The following is a 22673-nucleotide window of genomic DNA, read 5'->3' on the forward strand; positions in this document are numbered from 1 at the left end:
ACACCTGAAAGTCACTGTCACTTGCTGTCACAGCCCCTCAGTTCCAGCTCAATCACCTCACTTTATATCATTCACCTTACAAGCTTCAATATTGGCCATTTCCCAGTCCTGCTAACTTAGACCAGAGAAGAGACTAGAAGGAAAGCCTGGCAGCGGGGTAGGCAGTGCCAACTATGGGAAAGAGTATCTGGCACACTGTAGAAATGAAGATACTGAACTACAAGGCCAACTGACTTCTCAAAAACTTTAAACAGCCATGATTAAGTTATATATCAAATTAAAATGCATGTAAAAATGTTTTATTTCCCACTACAATTCAATCATGCTCATTTATTCAAAAATAGGCTTCTGCTTCTTCCATGCTGGTGATTAAGATCAGATTACAGCCTCACTGGCTTTTTCACACATTGCAACGCCCACCAGAAACAGAAGACTACTGACCTTGGAGTAAGAAATTTAACTGAGGTGGGTTGGACTGCCAGCCTGAAAGGAGTGACACTGACATGCTTCATCAAAACGTCAACCTGAAGAAATATTTGCATCCACGAAAGTTTGTTTCTCCAAACACAACAGCAGACCTGATAGAAATAAAAGCTATCTACCCACAAATCTTGTCATACTCATTAAGCATAAACCCCCTCTTCCCAACCATTTTTTACATAGATTACTTTAAATTTCTACAGCAAAGAAACATGAAACCAGTGATTTCTCCCAAGTAAGATAAATTATTTAAGTAGGTCACTCCAAAAGTAATGTTTCCTAGTTACTTACATGGAAAGAACAACAGATCGAAAAAGCACAATAATAGTATTTGATAGAGGAAATTCCCAGCTTAGTCTCAACATAGTCTCCACCATTAGCTTTGCATTTTTGCCAGAAATGAACAAGAGCCTGTATCTCTCATCCATAAATATCTGCATCAGCAGAGGTGACCCACTGTCACTACTGCTGGAATATGCCACCCACTGCCTTGATGTGCTCACATCCACTGTTTGGTCTCCAGAAACATTCACCAAGTGTAGTGAATGCCAGTGGGTGCCATTTTTTCTACATGGAGAAATTCAAGACAACGACTGGACACAAGTATTTCCACTGCTCCTGTCTTTGGCTTCATCAAATGTTTATAGGAAATTAAATAAATAAAATACAGCAGACTTCGTAAGGGTCCAAAAGAAATTTCTGTATTCTACTGAAAACCATCAATAATTCCATAATTCCTTTGGTTTCAAGCATCGTTATCATTAGCTTGTTTCTGCCCCACAGAAAAAGGAGCTGTAACTGAAATTAGGTTTTTCACATAATACTCCCTACCCTTCTTCCCTCCGAAACAAACAAACAAAAAATAATACCCCACAACTCCATGCATGTAAAAACTGGATGACGATGAAAGAATTCTTAATAAAAATTTAAGTGGTTGAAAGGATGCAGAAAGAGGCAGAACTATCATGCCCTATGTCCAGGATGTTTTACTACATAGCTGGGGAGGAGTAAAATCTGCAAAAGACTGGTCAGTCTTAGGTATCTTTCCTGAAATGTCCTGTCTTTCTAACCAACAAAGCCATCAAGGTTCCTAGATAAAGGAAAACAAAAAACAAAAAACAACAAAAACAGAAACCACCACAAAACCAGTAGAAGACAAAGTTATCTGAATACAATTGTTTGGACCATTTAGAGAACAAATCTCTAACTTGCAAGTGGGCTGCTGTCTTCATAATGAAAACAACAGTCCCCACATAGAGCTCTCCTTCACTTGCAAAACAAAAAGAAACGGCATGAGCATGCATTCCACATATATGTAGATACTAAAGCGAGCACTTCTGCACTGTCCTACGAAATATTACTTTCCCTCTTTATGAAGAACTACTTTTTAATCAACAGCAATCTAATCTAGTTATGAGGTCTCAATACATAAGCAGTGACAAGAGTTTTGATTAATTTAGTTTTATTTTCTACCTCCTTTAGCCTGTTTGATTATAAGTAAAGTACTGCTGAACTAATTGAAGTAGTCCCTCACCACACCTTTGGGGAGCATATTAACCACAATTCTGCTAAGCACTGGTGTGCTGAAGCCATCAATGTTACAAATGCTGTTTTATTATCATGGCAGCAAGTCAGGCAAGGAACTGCAATAAACTCTATTAACATTTCATTCAAGTCTGTGGTCATATTAGGTCAAGTGCTTGTGAATAAACTCTAGAGAATGAAGGTCTGGCTTTAAGACTTGTTGCCAATTGGTTGCATTTTCCTAGATTTATTGTTCAGCACAAATTGTAGAGTTCTGACTCCATTTCATCAGGGACAAAATGTCCGTAAGATAAAACTTGAGAAGAGCAAAAGGGAGGAAAAATAAATATGTGTCTATGTAAGCATCTTCCAAGGGGCCATCCCCAGGCCAACTGGGGGCCAGCACATCATCCTGGTAACAGAATCTCATGCTGCATGCATGTTTTGTACCACTTCATCAGTGATCATGTCATGCCACACAAAATACAGACCAACATTACTTCCACAAGCATTCACAGTCTTCAACTATAACATCCCAACAGGAGGCAGAGGCACGTTTGCTCCAGATAACATTCTTGTGACTATCAGTTTTCCTCAACAACGTGGTACAAACTATGTCAGTGTTTCTTGGATACTGAATTTCAGAGACCGCCAGCTCCACTCAGGACAACCAACCCCCTGCTTTTCTCATCTTAATGCTGGCCAGTTGGACGAAAGCATTATTTAATGTAATTATGAAATGTAGCTCAGAACTCAAGTATTCCAAGCTCTGCAGCAGGATTCCATTTGTAACTCCAAGGAGTGTAAAAACAAGAGTTAATTGCCTGTACAAATATTTCAGGGTAGTGTTTACGTAATCTACAGTACATTAAGTACCAGAGTTGTGCTCTACTGATAGGTGAAAGAACAACTCTGAAAGGCAACTGCATTGCCAATTAGCTTTCAACAAATATGTACACAAGCTGTGCTCACAGGCTCACGCTCAGCTTCCTCATTCCCTGCAAACTGCCTGGCTCATAATGGTGCCTGCTCTGTGCTCAGCGCCCAGCAGACCCTGCCCTGCTCAACAAGGAGAGGCAGTGGGCTTTGTTGGGCTCACCTATAACACACACAACATCACAGATTCCAACTGGAATCTGTGACCAAAGCTATGATCCAGTCACAAGCGTGAGACACAAGCCCTTCAGTTCAAGCAGGAGAAAGAAAACTGCTCTTGTAGTTTGTGCCAAGAGGACAAAGCTTGCCATAACACCCCAGAACACATACAGGCATCCTGTGGTGCCTGGCTCCAATGTGTGGGGAGCCCCAAGCACCTACACCCATGGTGCACTGCATCTGCACCACGGCTTTGACAAACAGAACCGTAAACACATGGAGAAACAAACCCATGTTCACAAAACCACATGAAGAGATTAATTTTTTCAGGCTTTGGGTATATCTGCACTGTGCTCCACCCAGAAAATGGACTTCTGCATCTTAATTCAGTAAAGCAAGCTGCCCTGGGCTGAGCACCGTGCATAGGGACAGCTGTTGGTGCAAGGTAGCAGGGTGTAAAACCCTGATCTTCCCTTCTTCATTTGCTTTGCAGACTACTGCCATCAGTGCTAGGATAGACTCAGCCTAAAGGAAATATTTTGTGAACAGTTTAACAATAAACGTTGAAACAGTTTTATGCAATGCTTCCAAGTTTGCCCTTCTCACAGAACATTTTTCCACACTTTGAGTTGCTGCTCTGCTAACCACAATGAAAATCTCATCTGAAGATGGAAAGACGGAGGCTGCAGAAACAGGAGAACTAGAATAAACCTGGAATTCTGCTTCATAAACTCCTTTAACTCACATAATGCAGTATAAATTACCATTTTGATAAAAAGACAGCAGGAAATAAGTCCTGTCTAGTAAGGTGTGTGGATTATAAGTTATATAAGTTCAGGTATCCACATGACTTGATGATCACGTGCCTAAGTCTACTTTTGGGGATATCTATGCTCTCCATGTTTTGTTTCAATATTTGGGAAAACAATCATTCTACCTTACTGCATGAAGCTTCTGAGACCTTGTTAGAAGTTTCTCAGCTGGTGCCCTCCTGGCTTGATGTAGGCAGTGGCGTAGGACATAGTGAGACATGGAAGAGCAGCTGAAATCTGTATGGCCCTGCTACCAGAAGTTTAGGAAAAGAACTTCTCTGGCATGTTCTACAAAATGGTTCACATCTGGTCTGCATTACAACAGGAAGGGCTGCCTGACAGTCTGCCAGAGCCACCCAAAGATACCAAAGAACAAACAACTGTCCTTTGATGCAGTTCTGTGATGGATAGCTTAACATACTGCAAGTCTGTGGATTGTTTGCTGCTTTGTTAATGCAGAGTACAGCACACATAAGCCTCCCTACTTATTTGATTATTTTGGAAACATGCTCCTCTTAGGTAGAGTATGTTACCAAGTTGGGATCTAAGCTTTAATACCTATCAACATCCAAGTGGGTATTTTCACTTCAGTTAAAATGTAAAGGATGTGATGAGCATTTTACAAAAATGTTAAAGTAACCTTAAATCTGCATTCAAACGTATAGGCACTGAGAAACAACCCAAACTAGATCAGGCACCTCTGTGCATGCAGTCAGAGCGGAACCTCCCTGTCACTGGGTGGGACTGGCCCCTGCCTCCAGTTAGCCAGGGCAAGCAGCGCCAGCGCAGGCACGCCAAGCTCAAGCAGGGCAAAAGCTTTCAACACCTCTCTTGCTGAGAGAGCAAGCTGAATAGGGTGACATTTTCTCTAACAAAACCATATCTGTTTATGTGACTTCATAGCGATCATTAACAAAGGGCTCCAAAGTCTAAGTTCAACTGTAGGGAAGGCAAGAGATTTGAAATCTAATTCTATCCTCCCAGATGAAGAGGAGTCTGTATCACTCACGTAGCCACACATACAGTGGGTTAAAAGGAAAAAAGATTACTGTTTTGAATATAAATGACTTGGAATCCATCGCTATAGAATCAAAATAAAGGACTGAAAATGTGTGGTGGCAGTACTAAATTATTAAAGCTGCTTAAGGAATGAGAAGACCATATGGAGTAAGAAAATTAATAGAAATAATACAAGTCACATAGGAAGCTATCTTTAAAACAATTGTTAATAGTTCCAAATTACACACAGATAATCATACAATTTTACAGACTGTACTGTGGGATCTTTCAAGTAGTCAGGTGTTGTTCTCTAATTATTGTTCCCTCTCCAGTCATTCAGAATGTGAACATTGCTATGTTTTACCTCACGTTAGGATGCACACAAGCTTTATTTTCTATGATAGTGCTTCAAAACTTCCCTCTCCTTCTTGAAACACTGGAAAAATTTGGCCTTTCTAATTATGCCAACTGTAGTTTTATTCCTATGCAATAATGGCATAACTTCACACAAATTATATAAATTGACCACACACCAAATTGTATTCTTCCTCCTAGAAAAAGGCATAATGACAAACAACAGCTTTAAACTGCCTCTTCTAAATAAAACATATTAGTATCCTCCAGCTTCCATTCAGAACTACCTGCGCCTATTTTCTTTTTAAAAAGTGTGTTTTCAAGCTTTTTGAAAATTTCACTTCCATTATGTTAGTGTACCTGTCATGTTCATGATCTTTATCATTATCATAGTGAGAAAAAAAAAGTGGAAAAAAAGTCAGACTTAGGAAATATGTAAACAACATTTGTAGTTCCCTGCCGTTTCCTCTATTTGTTTGTAGTGATATGACTTCTGGTTAACACCAAGCATTTAGTGATATCATGGAAGATACAGCTTTGCCCTGTTCAAATATCTTGACATTTTTAAGCGCTCCTTCCTCTTGCTACCACAGCTAAAGAAAATCCTCAAATAAACAAGAAACAAGCAGGCAGAAGCGATTTCACAAAAGAGCAGGCTGGCTACTCACTTGCAGACCTGTGCCTCCATTTGCAGCCCACTGCTACTTGGGAAAGGTCCTGTTACATACAAAATGTCAGCCCTGCTCACCCTTGAATATAATCCTTTTATTATCCAACACAGCACTGCCCATTGCCAAAAGACAGGCTGCATAACAGCCTATAAGGTAATGGGTCTTCCTATCTCAGTATTTCAACGGGTTAGGATTTCACAGAGAAATAACAATATCCCTTGTTTTCTCACTTAAAAACAAAGTATTCCTATCATGAATCAGAGAAGGAAAGAAACAAAAAGGAACCTTTGTGAAATGTAAATCCAACAGCATGGGGTAGACACTGGAAAACAAAGATGTATGCCAACTATATTCACATACATGAGGCCCTCTAAAAACCAACAGGAAGAGTGAAGGACGAGCACAGAAACAGCCGGGCACCAGCATTTAATATTCTTGCTGTGCATGCAGAGGGAATCGCTCATTTTAGCACCCTCAGCCTTCCAAGTTTAGTCACATTTCTTCTTTTATTTAACTCCTTCCATTTTAAGTAAACAAACACAGCAGGGAAACAAACAAACACTGCTTTTATTTTTAGGTTGTGGAAACTGCCTCACAATAGTTCCAGGACCCTCAGTTGCACTGTCTGCTGAATTCTACCTCAGTTTCTGATAAATCACACAGAGACCATTACCATTTGTCTTGATAGCGCTCACTTGCAACTGTAGTAACTGGAAAAAAAAATCTGATCCCATACCAAAACCAGGACAGATCTACTGAACCACCACAGATAAAGCTCAGTTAAAATCATGTGCTGGCTGTACTGAACAGCTATTTGAAACCACCCACCTCACTGATATCATGAATTCATACCAGCTTTACTCTTCAGCTCAGTGTTTCCCAGCTGTATTTCATGTTTTTTGCTACAATTATCTGTATTTTAATTTTTCAGCATTCACATTTTTCTATGACCCTCTCCAACAGAATTACTTTTTTTGGCCCATCACCTTTCCTCAGTGTCCACGATCCATGGAGAAGAGGTGGCTGACAGTGTTATAACAGTGTTATCACAGACAAACAGAAAGAAGCTAATGGTAACAAGCACTCCTTGCTAGGTAATTATTATAGGAGAAAGAATGCAAATGAGTCCTAATCTATCTCACACAATGGCAGAGGTCTCAGATTTGCATTAAATCTTTCACAGCAGCTCCAGATAGGGGACTCTGCAGATAACAATGCATCTGGAACATGGGCTGCTTCCTCCACTCCTTGCTCTTTATTAAATTGTGCCCCCAGCAGGTACAGTTGTCCCCAGATGACCTCCCCTTCCCCCATCATTGCTCTTTTCCCCTCATTCTTCCCTTTCCCCTGTCAGCTTTTCCAGAAAATGTAAAAAAGTAAAAAAAAAATAATTGTGCATTCCATTTGACTCAATTCATGTTTACAGTGCAGAAAGCACTATTTAGTAATTCTAACAGGGGAATGGACACCAGGATATCTCAGTTCTGTGTCCAGCTATGCCATTTGCTTGATGGGGAACCGCAGGGAAATAACTTTGCTTTCCTGTGCATCCACATGTTCAGCTAGAAATATAGGGCTGACATTTGTAATGGCCCAACAGACTTTCATTTCACAATTGCATTTGTTGAACACTTGCAGGAAGCAAGTGCTAGACTTTGCTCAAATCTGGGCTGATCTCACTGAAAGCTGCAGACCGTCTGCAGAGCCACTGCCTGCATCTAATTCCCCATCTGCTAACAGATTGCAAGGACTGATATTCTGTCCCAGTGCTGTGCTGTGTTATGAAAGGACATATACCTACGTAAGTCTGTGGGTGCCCACATGTGGATCAGCCAACTAGCACATCACAGGGTGTAGGAATTACAATTGAGGTGCTCCAATTGCAGCTCACATCATATCTAGACGATATGCCATTTTTCTCTTGGTGTCTCCTACATCTTCCTTTGTGGTTTGTTTGGATCACAGAAGTCAAATGTACTGAAGCCTTCCCTAAGGAGTGTACAAGGGAGAAGGCAAACATCCTTCCTGGGAGTCAAGCAGGAAATAGAAACCATATTTCCCAGCACAAACACCTCCTTGATTGCCCATTTTCTCCTGAGACATTTTTGTCAAATGAAGAAAAGATTTTATTTCCAAAATTGATCTTAAGTAATCAAAAATCATTTAGAACAAAAGCTAGTTCCATTGTCAAGATAGACAACTCTGAACTCTCTATAAATAGGCATACGAAGTAATGAATCAGTACATAAAATATCACTCTACATGGTATATGAGGATCAGTTTCAAAAATCAGCATGGACCATCAAATTCATCTCAACATCATCACTGCTATTGTAGTACCTGTGCTTAGTCATGAATTTATCTGAAATACCGACCATAGGCAAAGGTTAACTTCTTGGAAATCTGTTATTAGGGAAATGTCACACTAAAACAGAACAGTCTTACTGATAATTAAAATATATTTCCTACCAAATTATTTACATAAGGTATGAAGTAGTGCACCTCAATTAACTGTGGCTAAGTACATGAAGACTAACGGTGTCTGAAAGGAAATAGACTGTTACAGATTCTGAAAATTAGAAAACAAAACAGAACTGCTATCTGCCAACATTATATACAACTATTTTCAATCTTCTGATCCAAAAATCAAGATTTTGGAGACTTATGTACAACTACCAACACTTTGAGACCTAACCAGTGATGCACACAATCTTCTCATGTAAAGTCCAGACTCTCGGGAATTCCAAAGGCCAATAAAAATCCTAGCAGTCACCGAGAGACAGCACAACGTCACACAACCAGATAGCACCACTCTCAGTTATACCTTCAGATACATTAATCATCCTCTGTATGCACTCTGGAGACAGCAACATGCTTTGTTCCTACATCTACAAGGCTGGTTTGTTTTCTTCCTTCCTCTATTCACCAATGCAGGCAGGCAGTTCCTCTGGAAATTGGCTGTAGCTGTAAGTATTTTTATAGCGTACATAGCTTTCTGGATTGAGTAAGTAGTCTTAGACTATTAAGTCATTACCAGAAATTAACAAATGAATTTTTATTTTTAATAAGTAAATAAATGCAGTTATGGAAAGGGCTGGAATTTAATGCCATGTAATAAGTTAATTTGTCAATCATCATGGCCCTGCTAATTTACATCTAATGGATCACTAGGTGGGGCAGTGACTTTTGGCAATTACTGGACTATCCTGTGCTCATCCCCAGTTCAGACCAACAGATGGTTGGGATCCTCATCTGACATCTGTATTGGGTATAATTACCATGTGGTACAGACATTGCAGCTATACCTTTTTTTTTTCTTTTTTTTTTTAATAACTACCTACTGCTGATTCTTACTTTAAATGCTTTGGGTCTTTTTGGGTACTGAGGTTCTCTGAAAGTACATTCTCCCATTTGCAGTGACATTTAAGGCTCCTACCACTTGGAAGGGCTGAAGTGGTACGATGTTATGAATGAGCAATTTTTACATCAGAAAAGCAAAAGCTGTCTTGCACTGATTAGTTCACTTGAAATGAAGGAAACCTTAATTCATCTTGTTCATAAAGCTGCAAACATTCTTCTGTCTGGTCTGAAAGCTAACTTCCCAGTGCTAGAAAACCTTTCATTCAGAAAACTGCAGCAATACAACGCAAGAAGAGGATATTTTAAAAGTAAGCTATGACAGGTACAAGAAGCTACAATTTCTTAGATTTCTAACATGCTTTGTTTCAGACTTGTCACTGACCTCTAGGCTACTGCTCCTCAGTGACCCATTACAATCTAGTTCCATTTCTACATATGTAGAAATGTCATCTTCCATATTCACTGGTAGCAGTAGAATATCAGAGCCTCAGATGCTCACCATCATTTAGAAGTCAGGGATTAACCAGACTAATTACTACACCAGTGCTGGACCAGCAAAAGCATCAGGGCAGAGAAAGTCATCTGGGACAGTTCAGACCAATGTCACCACCACTGAACCAAACTCAGCTGGCTTGCCTGGAGCCAGCAAAACTCTCATCCAGCTGTCTCCTCCTGCACGCACATCCAGGGGTGCTGGTACTGGAGAACAGACATCTTCACGTGGAACTGCTGCACACACTGTGAGCCTCAGCCCGTGACGTACGCCATGTGCTTCAGGGAATGCTCACATTAGGCATTAACTAGTTGAGCCAAATAACCAGTCAAATATTTACAACGTCTCCCGAAGGTGCTAGATTAACCTCATCTTTTCAGTGTAAAGGTAAGGGCCACAATTTTTCACTCTGTTTCACATACCTTGAAGTTGTACTTCTGAAACTCTGAGACTTGCAACAAAAAAGTTGTTAAAAAGAAAAATCCAAACAGAAAGCCTAATAGGGATTCAGTGCATAGTGCAGACAACAGAGGTGTACTGCAGCTGCACAAGTAGAATAGCATGCTGAGTTCCTAAAGAGAACAAGAAGCAAAACCTAGCTCCTGGAGCCTGTGACCACAACTTCACCTGAACAGCAGCTTTCCCTTCACAAGTTGGTTTCCAGTTCATTTCAAGGTAAAGGCAAAAACAGCCAGTGCACTTTCAAGGATCTCAGCAGCTCTTCCCCATACTACTCTCAGAAGTTTTTTGAGAGGTTTCCTCTACAGCAGCATTCTCATTTCACTTAAGCACATGACACCTCTTACACTGCCAAACCAGGGAACTGTCAGCTCCTTTTGAGGTGAAGGCATTGGTACTTGAATGGTGGTGGGAATCGGGCTGTTACAAATGGGCCTGGGGAGGGGGAGAGCGAGGTAGTACGTGATTTACTTGCCAGCATCCTATCAAGTCATATTAAGCCTAACAGCATAAATCCTCCAGTTCAAACAAAAAAAGTAACCTTGCTATGTGACAAATCTGTAAGGAGTTTGCCTATAAGATGATTCTGTGAAAAAACTACTATTTAGAGTTGTATTTTAAAAAGGATCTTCATATGTAGTCATAAGTTAATTTCAAGCTCAAGCGTGGATATTTGAGCTGATTTAACTTAGCCCAGCACTGACATCAGCATTCCAAATATTTGCCTCCTCACAAACGTGCATTCCTTTTGTCATTCACTTAGTCTACAGCTCTACCGGTATTTGCACTTATAGCCGTGCACAGCCACACACATTGCAGCACATCAGCAGCTCATCTGGCTTTCCAGGAGAGACACTGGGGAACATGGCAGCAGCACAGAGGCACCACTGAGGACAGAAGATCGTTTGAACAAGCGTAAGCAAATTTGCAACAGCTTAACAGCCAGTGACAGGTAGGCCTCAGCTCTCCACCTGAATGAAAGATACAGGTAGCACCTCCCTGGAGCATTTCTATCCATAAGCTGCAGGTTGGCAGACAGCTGCTGACAGCTACGGGGCTAAGCTAGCAGTTCCCAGGCAGGATCATCTTGCTTCCATTCTAGATAGGCCACTATCCTAAAGCCACACACACAGGCTTTGTTTCCTTGCTGTGCTTGTGTAAGCTCTGCTGTCTGCAAGGAAATTATGACAGTAAGTAAATACTGAACTAGCACACAGTAAGAATAAAGAAAGTAATAGTTATAAGGAACATTCCTGTTTTTATACCTGCTTCTAATCTGATTTCGTCTTCTGCATTCTGAATTGGCCACAGAACTACAGACACACAGCACAGCCTGCCAAGTACAGCAAGAAAAGGCTACTGCACTTCAACAGCTGGTGGCAAACCATGGTCCCCATCCAAACCACAAGTGCCAGAGACCAAATATCCTGCTTTTGCTTACTGCTAATAAAGCTGCTTCACTTCATTAAAAGCAGCTTATCATTTTATCTACCCACTCTGATTAATTAACCTCTGGTTAAAGTGAATGAGCACTTGATTTGAGGATTCTATTAATGTGACACTGGTGAACCACTTGCATACTTCCATCCTTTTCCTTTGATTCTCCATTCTCCCTGTACTAGCAACATCTTATGGGGCCATTTGAATTGTCACTCCCCAGTACAAATGCTCTTAAGGAGAACTGAGAGAAAAATAGGACCCACAGCCCAAAACTTATCCAAAGCTCATCCCTGCCAAAATGTATGGATTAGTAACTTCTGCGTCTTACTGTTAGGACCATAGGTTTCGGAAAGAGGAATGAACTTGGTAAATGCTGAGAGTTGCTAGAAACCAGGGGGAAAATACATCACCATCAGCCCACACAATTAATTTTTCTTTACTGAATAAAACACAGATTTTAATATGATGTACAAATGGTAGTCAGTCCCATCCAGATTCTCAACTTTCTAAGAGAGCAAAGAACTTTCTCCCAGCCAAATACCATGTGCAGTATAGGAATAAAGACAGCTTCTGCTACACTGTATGCCTACAGATTTTACAGTTGCATACTACCGCCAAGTCCCTCAATTTCTAGCAGCAAAAAGCTTATGTTACTCTTCTTCAGCCAAAAGTCTGAAGATTGAAATTAGAGCTGCTCATTTTGCTGGCAAACTGATTTTTCTTCATATGCCTTCATTTTTGTCTCTATTCAACTGATTTTATGGATATCCAAAAGTTCCCAAGAGCTGAAAGAAACTTTTCTATCTTTCTCTTCCTTAAAAGTGAGCATCCTTTCTTTTGCAAAAGAGCTCATGGAGAGGATGGAAAGATAATTAGGCCTAAAATCATAGCAAGTTCCTGGTTTGAGGGAGGTGTTGGGGAGAGGAAGAGGGGGGGATCAAAGTGCTTGAGTCAACTTAAGACACAGGTCTCACTTCTTGCTCTATGAAGGAAAACTATACATAAAACACTACTGAAAGTACTGAATACTGTGTTCTCTTTCAAGAAACAAGTTTATAATCCACAGCTGAGAACCTAAACACAAGCCCAGCCTAATCAGACAGCCCTGCATGTGAGAAGGCACCAAGGGGAAGTCTGGTTTGCATCACACACAGCACACTAACTGACTAGGAGTCACCAACATGGTTTGTCTGGCTTTCAAGGCCATCAGCACCAGACCCAGACATTTCAGACCACATATTACAAAGCACTTCCCAGTACAAGTTTACTCAGTTCAAATCAGTACAGGCTTTCCTAGGCAAAATTTCCCTACAACATGCAGCTTCCCACTGATCTGCCTTGCATCTGACTGAATGAGATCCTAACTCAAAACTTCTCAAAGGACTTGGATGAAAAAGCGGGGTGAGAGGGGGGAAAAGGGGAAGATTTGAAACAAATACGTTGTTGAAATGCTCAATGAAGACTCAAGAGTTATGACCTTGATTTATATATGAAAAGAGAAATACAAACAAAGAGGGTAAGTTTTCCACAGGCAGGTCGGTTGTGAGAGGCACACTGCTAATAGTCAGCCTGGCCACCTGAAATCCTAGCTGGCAGCAGTGTCACCTTTCCTTTGGAGATGGCTCAGGTTGATACAGACTAGGGGGAAAAAAAAAAAACAAACAAAAACAGGGAGGTAAAGGAATAATGAGGACAAAAGTTCTTTCAAAATCAGTGCACAATTTCCAAAACCATCTGAATTGTGATATGGTTGCTCTTTCAAGGAACAAAAACCTGAAAACAATCTCTGTATATATTTAGTTAAAGATAGGGAGGGAAGCCCAGAATTAAGTGCAGCGAACAACACAGCAATCCGCGGGTGACCAGCCAACCCAATCCACTGCTGCCCTGTCCCTGCCCTCTCTTCTGTTCCCATTCCACACTTGGATCAGGGCAGGAGCCTCCCTGTCCCCACCTTTCCTGCCTCTGCTCTGGTGTGACACACAGGCAACAATTTCCTTTTGCTTGGGTTCCCCAATGTCGCTATCACAGCAGCCTTTCCTCCCCAAGTCTTTCACCTCAAGGAATACAGATTCCATGATGGTATTTGATAATACAGACTGTGCTGCTTAAACACCACATATTTGCAGACAGCTTGGCAGAGGTACTGCAAAGGGGCTAAACATCATGCATTTCCTGGGTGCAAGCTGCTGCAGCAGCCCCAAAGGCTACACAGGGATGGCCTCCCTCACCTTGCTGTCACAGAAAGGAAAGCAGGGGCGGTGTGCCTGACAGTGAGACTCAGGAACTGCGTGCTGTGTGAGGGGGGAAAAACAGCTATCTCCAGCCAAAGAGAAGTGGCAGCAAAGAGGATGCACACACCCCAACAAATGGAACAGAGTGCCTCTGCTGCAAATCACCACGGAGACGTGTGCTGGGTGGGAGGCAGTAGCAGCAGCTGATGTCCATGGTCCCACAAAGCCACTTGCAGAGTCTCTGCTTCCCTCAGCCCCAAGCCCAGGGATTTTGAAGGCATTCAGTAACTGTACAAAAACTCAGCTGGAGCTATGAATCTTAACAACAGCTTTCCTTCACACCTGCAGCTCAGCCAAGGCTCCCACGTCTCAGTGTGCCCCAAGACTGTGCATTTCAAAAGAGTTTTACAGAACCTTTCACTTGTCTGGGAGAAAATGGGTTCAAAAGCCACCAGGCAGCTTCTGGAGGCTCCTCCTCACAACACACTGCAGTGGCAGAGGCAATGTCTGCCTGTGACAGCACAGTTGGCTGCATTATTTAGTCTGGCACCAAGGAGAAAAGCTATCAACCATTTTTAAGTTAAATTCAGGAAACCAGCTGAGGACCAGTGATTGCCATTTCTAAAGTGAACGAAGAGGAGTGTAAACAGCCTTTCCATAGTAACAAAGATTAGCAGCCTGGAGTCTGACACTCCTCCTGCATTAAAAGATAGGAGACAAAGCGATAGACAGGTAATTACATAGACGGGGCCCTGGGGAAATCGCAAACTCCTTGAGAACCCTGTAGCTGGTCTGTACGTTTCTCCTTGTCTCCATTTCAGCTGAAGGTCTCCAAGAAACATTTGCCCATTAGGTCATTAGCTTTATTGCACAAGGTAGTCAGGCAGCTGGTGGCAGCCATTCAATAAAGACTTAGTTTTGCTTTGCACCATCAAGAATGAGATGGAGAATGAGGAAGAGCATCCCGAGGCACATTACCTGCCTGCAGCTTATCCTTTATAAGTTAGTGTACTTAGTCAGTCCAAGGTGTCTGACAAATGAACACTGACAAATCTCACTGGTGCAGTTTAAGACATTATTGCATTGCAATGTCTCCCCAAGTCTCTCACAAAGGTTAGTACCACAGAGCAAATCTGCAAGAAAAACCATCATGCATTGGCCTCCCACATTCCCAAACTAGACAAGTTAACAAAAGCCCCCTCTCAGTGCTGTGCTAAGGTATTGAGCTGAACTGCACCAGCTGAGGTGCAGGACACATTGCCTCCACTACAAGAATTTGCCTCTAGCACAAAGTCGCAATGGGAAGTAAAATCCTAAAGCACTACTTCCAGTTCCTGAACAAATGACAACCTAAATACCAAGGTTTGCTACCAAAGCATAATGCAATTTATCCAGCAACTTACTTCAGTTTGCTGAAGCACCTTATTCTGCTCTATGAATCATAGTGCTAAGCTTTTCTCTTTTCTATATCCTGACAACTTCCATAGAAGGAACGATAAGGATTACATGTGGATCATACCGTCAGATATAACTACAATATTTAATTGCTTAGGAAGAACCACAAAGAAGATGCTGCATTTTGTGCTTCTGCCCAAAACTTAAAGCCTGGAGAGGTGAAGAATCTCAGACTGTCTCCGACTCTTCACAAAACACACCATTCTGATATGGAGCTGTTGTTCCAGCTGGTTCATATCTTTCCCACCAGGGGTACAAATAGCCACAAAACCACTAAAAACCTCAGAAGAGGGGTTAAAAATATAATAATAGAAGGAAAACCTTATGAGACACAGGTCTAGAGAAGCTGAATTGAAGAACAATCTCACCATCTTCTCATTAAAGTTGACAGTGAGAAAAAGATTCAACCAGTCAGCAATACAACAATTACATTTATTATTTCCCTGCAAGCATTTCAAATGCATCTCCTCTTCCAATTTCTGCAGAGGAACTGTATCCTGCACCCAGACACGGAACAAGAAGTGCACAAAAGCTTCCGTTCACATTAGACTGTTAAAGACAGCAGAAGGGCAATCTGTGTTAGATGAGAGACTTGTCTCAGCCCTATACAGACAAGCTTCTTCTAGCATCACCCTTGTTTCCATGAAGAGACAAACAGGCAAGGCACTTTAGAGAACACATCATTACCTCTTACCTTTTTGAAGAGGCCGCCGCCAATTAGAACATTCCTGGAGCTTCTAATTCAGCAAGCAGAAAGGGAGGAGGAGCCAGGGGGAAGGAGCAGGGTGTTGTTTTCCTCCTCAGCACAATGGTATTTCCTAAGTGGGAAAAAAAGAAAATAAATAAATAAATGAAAGAAATATTAGGGCTTTTTTGTTGTTGTTGTTTGTTTCTTTGAGAGGCTACAGATTACAACTCCTTGGACAAACTACTGTGCCTCTCCTTCTCCAGTCCCAAAGCATCAGCTTGAGCCGTCTTGTCTCCTCCTATCATGACCATATGAAAGCATAGATATGACGGCTGAGTCAGCTACTGCTAAGAAAAATGGAAGTGGATTCACCTATACCAGAATGAGATAAGAAGTCCCATCTAAAAATATTTTTGAGCCCTAGTTTTATCTAATGAAGTAAATATGCTTCAGTAAAGCTCACACCCACGTCTGTAAAGATTCAAATGAAGAATTTTTACTATCAAAATAGTTGGCAAAAGGCAAATTCCAACTTGCATGCTCAACATACAGGCATACACTGAAATTCAAGTGCTTATGAATTACGAGATGTGCAACCACTCTAACTACTATTTCTTCTTCTGAAAGTAACTAATCTTCCTAAAGCAACTATTGTCCTAAAATAACGTTGAGTCCAGGTACAGTGAATTGTACAATTAAAAAAAAAAAAAAAGAAAAAAAGAAATGCCAAAAAGACAGGAAAGGAAACCAAAGAGCCTACTTGTGAAGAAAGATAACATCTAGAAATCCATTTTTCTCCTGCCTCGCTGCCATAAACCACAAATGCTCACCTCAGACTGTATCTCAGACACTCTTTACCCTATTCTGACCATGAATTTAAGGAAATTCGCAGATACACAGAATTAATGGGCCCCTCCCTACCTCCAGTACCTGCCTCTGATGAAAGGCAGGCAAATCAAGTGGAAGGATGTATGCAAGCCATTAATGTATTTGAGGAAATAGCAATCGACTCAGGGTTTGCCACAACAAATGAACAAAGAGAAACACATCCAGTCTGTCTTCCATCACATTTTGTTAGCTCATGCTCACATGGAAAACTACCCTTTTCTGTCCCATAGAAAATCCAAATGCAAGTCCTCAAAATAATGAAAAGAGTTAATGCCATGTTCCCACACGCTTCCTCCCCATCCCCCAAAAGACAATTATCCCACTTGCTTCAGCACAAATCTTGGTCCCCCCCGAAGTGATTCTGCACAAGGGACCCAACAGATGCAGAACAACAGAAGATGCAGCACTTCCAGAAAAAACATCCCCTCCAAGCCGACCACGTCTACCCAATTCCAAATGGCCACAGTTCCTGCATTTCTCTAGGGGACAACAACTCTGCTCTTCTCTTCTCCTGTCAGCAAGACTTAAAGCTGCAAGAATAATTCTGTCCAGATTCCCCTCTAGATAGGCAATGATTTAAAGAATTCATGAAGTAACAGTGGCAGTGTAAATAAACAATGAAAAACTAAGTAAAGATCACAGGAAGAAAAAAAACAGGAAAAACATGGAGAGAAAGAACAAGATTAGCAACTCAAAGCCTCTTCTGCTTTATTATACTCACAATAAATAGGTCTTGCAACATCCAGCAATGCAGAAGGGAACCTGACATATAGCATTTACCTGCTCAAAACTCTGACTCCCCAGCCCACTCCCTGAAGGCAAACTTTCCCACATTGGCTAATTCTATCTCCTACCTGTCCTATATCCCTCCTAGGCACCCCTACCTCTGACAGGCTCCAGCACCCTGCGTGTGTACTATGCAAACAGGAGACCACAGCAACAACACGCAGGCCATTATCTTTCTTGAAGAGAGGGCAACGTGCTTCAGCGGAAAGGCATGGCAAGAAGCAGTCCTCAGTGAGCTGCTCTCAACATCCTCCCATGCAACACTGACAGAGCAGCCCCACAAAGACCAGCTCACTAAAGTGACAGCCCCCTAACACCCTCTAGTTATCTCTCTAGCTTGCATCACTTCCATTTTATTATTAAATCAGAAGTATGCTTTAGGAAGCGTTTTTCTCTCTGCCAAGAGAGACCCCAACAGTAGTCAGGTAAAGTCTGCTAGGAGTTGATAGATTGGTTACATTTCAAGTGCTTAAAATTTTACACTTTCATCCTCATACTGCCAAGAGAAAATTTTTAAGTCAATGTACGAGCCTTGGAAGAAGCATATTTTTAGTCAAACATAAAATCAAGGTGGCAAAAAAAGAAGGCTAAGTGCAAAACTCTGAAGTTTATTAACAGCACCCTCAGAAAGACAGAAATCTGTCACAAGTACCACTTAGCGATGTAGTTTTGACTCAGATATCACTTCTCTCAAAGTGAAATTGTTCTGTTCTCAGATCCTCAGGCAATAAAAATATAAAGTAAAATGAAGTGAAGTAACGCATTACCTAAAAGTCAAAATCTAATTGGAGAAACCTAGCAAAATGGCTTACTGTACCGTGAGACTTGACTAAGTTTCTGGCAGGACCAGAGATAATCTGTATAAGAAAATGTCAAAATGTTTTGGGTATACAGCTAGTATGAGAAGGAAACAAACATAAAACTGGGAAACACGACATGGAACCCAACAAATCGTTGACATCAACAGTAGATAAGTGAAGAGGCATATGTTAAGACAAACACCCTCATATGGAGTGTGAGTCAACTCCTGCAGCAGATTCAGCCAAGATGCTTTCTTAAATCTAGCTTAATAAAAACAGCCCTCAACTCCCACAGTCAGAGATGGCTTTTCACTGTACCTACACCACACGTCATGATTCCAATTAGTACTCAAACCCAAGGTTAAAACTGGACCAGCTGTCCTGAAATGTGAACTCGACTAAAATTTAACTCTCCATTCCAAAGAATCATTGCCAAGTTCATTCCTTTTGGTGCAAGCTAGAAACATACTTTCCAGATATTCGCTAAAGCTTGTCCACTTCCTGTGGTTAAAAGATCATTCCTGAGATTCACCAAAATGTAATCTTCAGTTTAATTGATTTTTAGTCCAATTTAAGAAAATAATGAGTTTTGGGAAAGCACCTCCCCTCACTTCCAGCCTGGATCATAAGGCTGGTAAAGAGCACGCTCCCCAGCTGAGGATAACAGCAGTTGGGGTGCTGCCCTGCTAAAGGGAAGCCCCACCAAACAGTCATCCTGGAATATATTTGGGTTTGTCAGATTTCCTAGATCTTTAATGTCTATTACCTCGATCACAAGTACTAGAGAAAGGTCTAGATCAGAGCTTCACTGTGTATAACAGCAACCCTCTCATGCCCCAAAACACTCTGCTATGACATAAGTCAAAGCAGGGTTAAAAAAAATAAATAAACAGTGCATCATCACCAGCTTGCACACTTCATAGGGACAAAACCAGTCTGCTCTCGGTTCAGTCTTCATTTTCCAAGCAGCTACTTTCCTTCAGGTAAAATACATGCTCACTCAGTGTGCACTAATAGAAATAGGTCAACTTTCTAACACAATTAAAAATATATATTTTTTTTCTTTTTATTTTTTCCCAACTTCTTCAAGGCTTCATCTAATAAAATAACTATTCCATGAATATCTACTGAGGGAGAAATAATCTCCATTTCTCCTTGTAGAAAATAAGCAAGTTAAGAAAAATACTCCTTACCACTATATGATGAAATTCTTGCTCAGCCTTGGTTAAAATGCTCCTTAGAATGGTGCTGTATGTCACACACTGGCCTCCAGCCCCTTTGCCACCAGTAGCACTGGGGGACAAGGCTCTGACTGGGAGGCCAGGCACAGACCAGGCTGTGGGCATGTGCTTCCAGGGGCCACCCTATCTGTGCCTGCTGTTTTGAGTCTCTCCAGCCCTGCTGCCTCTAGCTCTTGAGGTTAGACCCTAACCCATGGTTTGAAGCCAGGAGCCTCGATCGTTCATGTCAAGTTCTTACTCTGATCTTTATTTTAATATCTAGCATTGGGGCAGATATTAAAATTGGACACAACATCATATTTCCTACAGCAACAGAAACCAAGCAAGAAATCAAGAAATTCTCCTTTAATTAAGGACAAATTAAAAGCATATCCCTATCCTGTGTGTGCACATGTGTATCTGTACACACAGAAAAGGGTAAACACCCCCACCAGGACTGGGGGTATTTGTGGAGGAACAAGTTTCTTCAGATACCAACATTATTTCCCCAGGATGTTATCTGTGCTAAGAAGAAGCACTTGTGCTCCTTCTCACTTTTGTATCTATTACAAATACTGCAGAAAAAAAAAAAAAAAGTCAAAATATTGCTGGAGAGGTGCATCTGAAGGATAAAATCATGGTAAGCACGAATCAAAACGCAGTCTGAAGCTTTCCTTTGATTTTTCCCCAGGTATTATGGAAGCTATGGGATTTACCCATCAACAGATGTCCAAGTATAAAGACTGTGCTTTATTTATGTGAAATACAGCTCCTAAGCAAGAACCACACTTATTAAATTTGAACAAGTTTCATTCAAATGCCAAATGAATTAAACATCTGCATTTTTATTTAGAGGTGTTTACATAATTCATTTTGCAGCTTACATATACACAGATATTTCCCCATCTGCTTTTTTGTCATGAAAAAACTCCTAAAATGGTCCTTGTGAAAATCTGTCCTTGTGAAACATTAAGTTTACATAAGCGCACTTAGGTAACACACTTATTAAAACAAATCAACCCATACCTGACTCTTACTTACCAGTCTTCAACTGCAATGACTACCAATAATGAAAATACTAATGAAACTTTTTCTTAACCACCAAAGGTTCATATCCAGCACTAGTAAGACTTTGTTCCAGATGTGTTATATGCAGACACCAACCCCAGCTCACTCAAGCACAAGGGAAGATGTTCATTTTAAAAACCTGCCCCCAACCCAAGAAAAAAGGAGAGAGGAGAAATCATTTTACAAAATATCTTATTTTTCCTCTTTAAGGCAGAACTAGAAAGCAGCAACCCTTCTGGAGGCCATGTTACTCAGCCCATAATATGACCAAAGTGACAAGTCGCTGAGAACCCAACTAGCTGTGTTTCTGGGGGACTCAGTACCCAAAGCACAGGGAGACAAAGCCAGGTGGGCAGTCAGTGCCAATCCCACAGCTTGCTGCTCAACCACGCTGATTTCTTGTGATCTGCTATATGAGCTCCATTTCCCACTTTTCTGTCTTATTCTCAATTAAAAAGAGGATACATTTTATGCTGTAAATGGGTATTTTTTTGAAGCTTGAATCATTTAGCCTATTAAACTCAAGCCTGCAATATGGGTGTTATTTCTTAAAAACATACAGTAAATGCATTAAATTATTGATAGTCATTAAACAGGAAAAAAATTTAAACAGCTCTCAGCTTTTATCAATCATTAATGCAGTTTCCACTTGCACATCTCGCTGGGTTGCTATCACATAGCACAGAGCAAAGAGTACAAATCCTGAAGGCATGAATTCATTTTCTCCTGATGCAGAGTAAAAATATTCTTGGCAACGGGAGAGAGGCCAAAACACGAAGCAGAAGGGCTGAAAGGAGGCTTCTGTCTTTGGCAGCGAACAGGCAGCAACACTCTCAGGGACCATCCCATTTGAGGGCTGATCTCCTACAGCACTAGCCCAGCACGGCCATAGCCGCCCCCACAGCACTTGCAGATGCAACAGCGACCTGAAATACTTGTTCACTTGGGAAATGCAGGGGTAGAAGGAATACCAAGGTCAATGGCAACACCTCCAGCAACTTCATGGAGATGAAGCCTTCACTCCATGCTGCTCGCCAGCAAGCAATCCTGCAAAATAGATAATGTGCAGAACAGCCTGGCTGTCACTGAACTGACAGCAGGAGCTCAGAAAGCAACTGAGACTCAGACAGTCTCTTGAAGCTATTGTGAACCTTTGCTGGGGCGAGTTATGACTAGAACTAATGCTTTTATCAGCTCAGAGTGACTTGTGTCAGTGTGGGAACATGGAGCCCACTGCCAGTTGGTGGCACCTCACTGGGCTGTGACATGCTGATGGATGCATGAGAAAGCACAGTCCTGTTCTTGTCCGTTTTAGGGATAAACTGAGAGCTGGTCTTACAAAGGTGCTTTCTCTCAGCTTTCATCCTCCCCAATTTTATTGAAGTTCACTAGTTTCAAACACAGCAAAGAGGGAATGACACATCTGAGTGCAGCGCACAAGGACTTACCTGACCCGCTCTGAAGCGGCTGCTGCAGGAAAGCCACAGCTGCTGCTAGAACCCAAATTAACCTGATTTAAAGGAACCTGCCTCCACTGCCACGAGTTGTGGTGGTGCTGCAGGATGCAGCCACAGTGCCCAGGGACACCCCAATCTCACCTTGGAGGCATCCATAGGAGCCCCCAGAGCATTCTGATTGCTGGGAGGGCACCAACCCTCCTGGAACATCTCAATGCATGTAGGGAAAAATTTTATACATACATATATATATATATATATATATATATAAGAGGTACAGAAAGGATCTAAGGATCTTTGTCTGCTCCCAAATCCAAGTCCTATGGAGGATTTTGTTTTTGTTTTTTTTTTTTTTCCTGAAAATGATTCAAGAATGCAGCTAGTTGAGCA

The 22673-nt window shown here is 41.4% G+C and overlaps 1 protein-coding gene across 7 annotated transcripts in view; it reads right to left on the reverse strand.

Moving 5' to 3' along the window:
* ZMIZ1 (zinc finger MIZ-type containing 1) overlaps nt 1–22673 on the reverse strand; it is a 319493-nt gene that overhangs the window by 257161 nt on the left and 39659 nt on the right. For 6 of the 7 annotated variants that reach the window (XM_015866343.2, XM_015866340.2, XM_015866349.2 and 3 more), the window contains exon 2: nt 16071–16194. The gene's annotated coding sequence lies outside the window, so the exon portion shown is untranslated. Of the gene's footprint in view, nt 1–16063; nt 16195–22673 lie in introns of all 7 variants that reach the window. The other variant, XM_032445552.1, reaches the window with a different exon arrangement.

The sequence above is a fragment of the Coturnix japonica genome, chromosome 6 (assembly GCF_001577835.2).
Source record: "Coturnix japonica isolate 7356 chromosome 6, Coturnix japonica 2.1, whole genome shotgun sequence".
NCBI classification, from domain to species: Eukaryota; Metazoa; Chordata; class Aves; order Galliformes; family Phasianidae; genus Coturnix; species Coturnix japonica.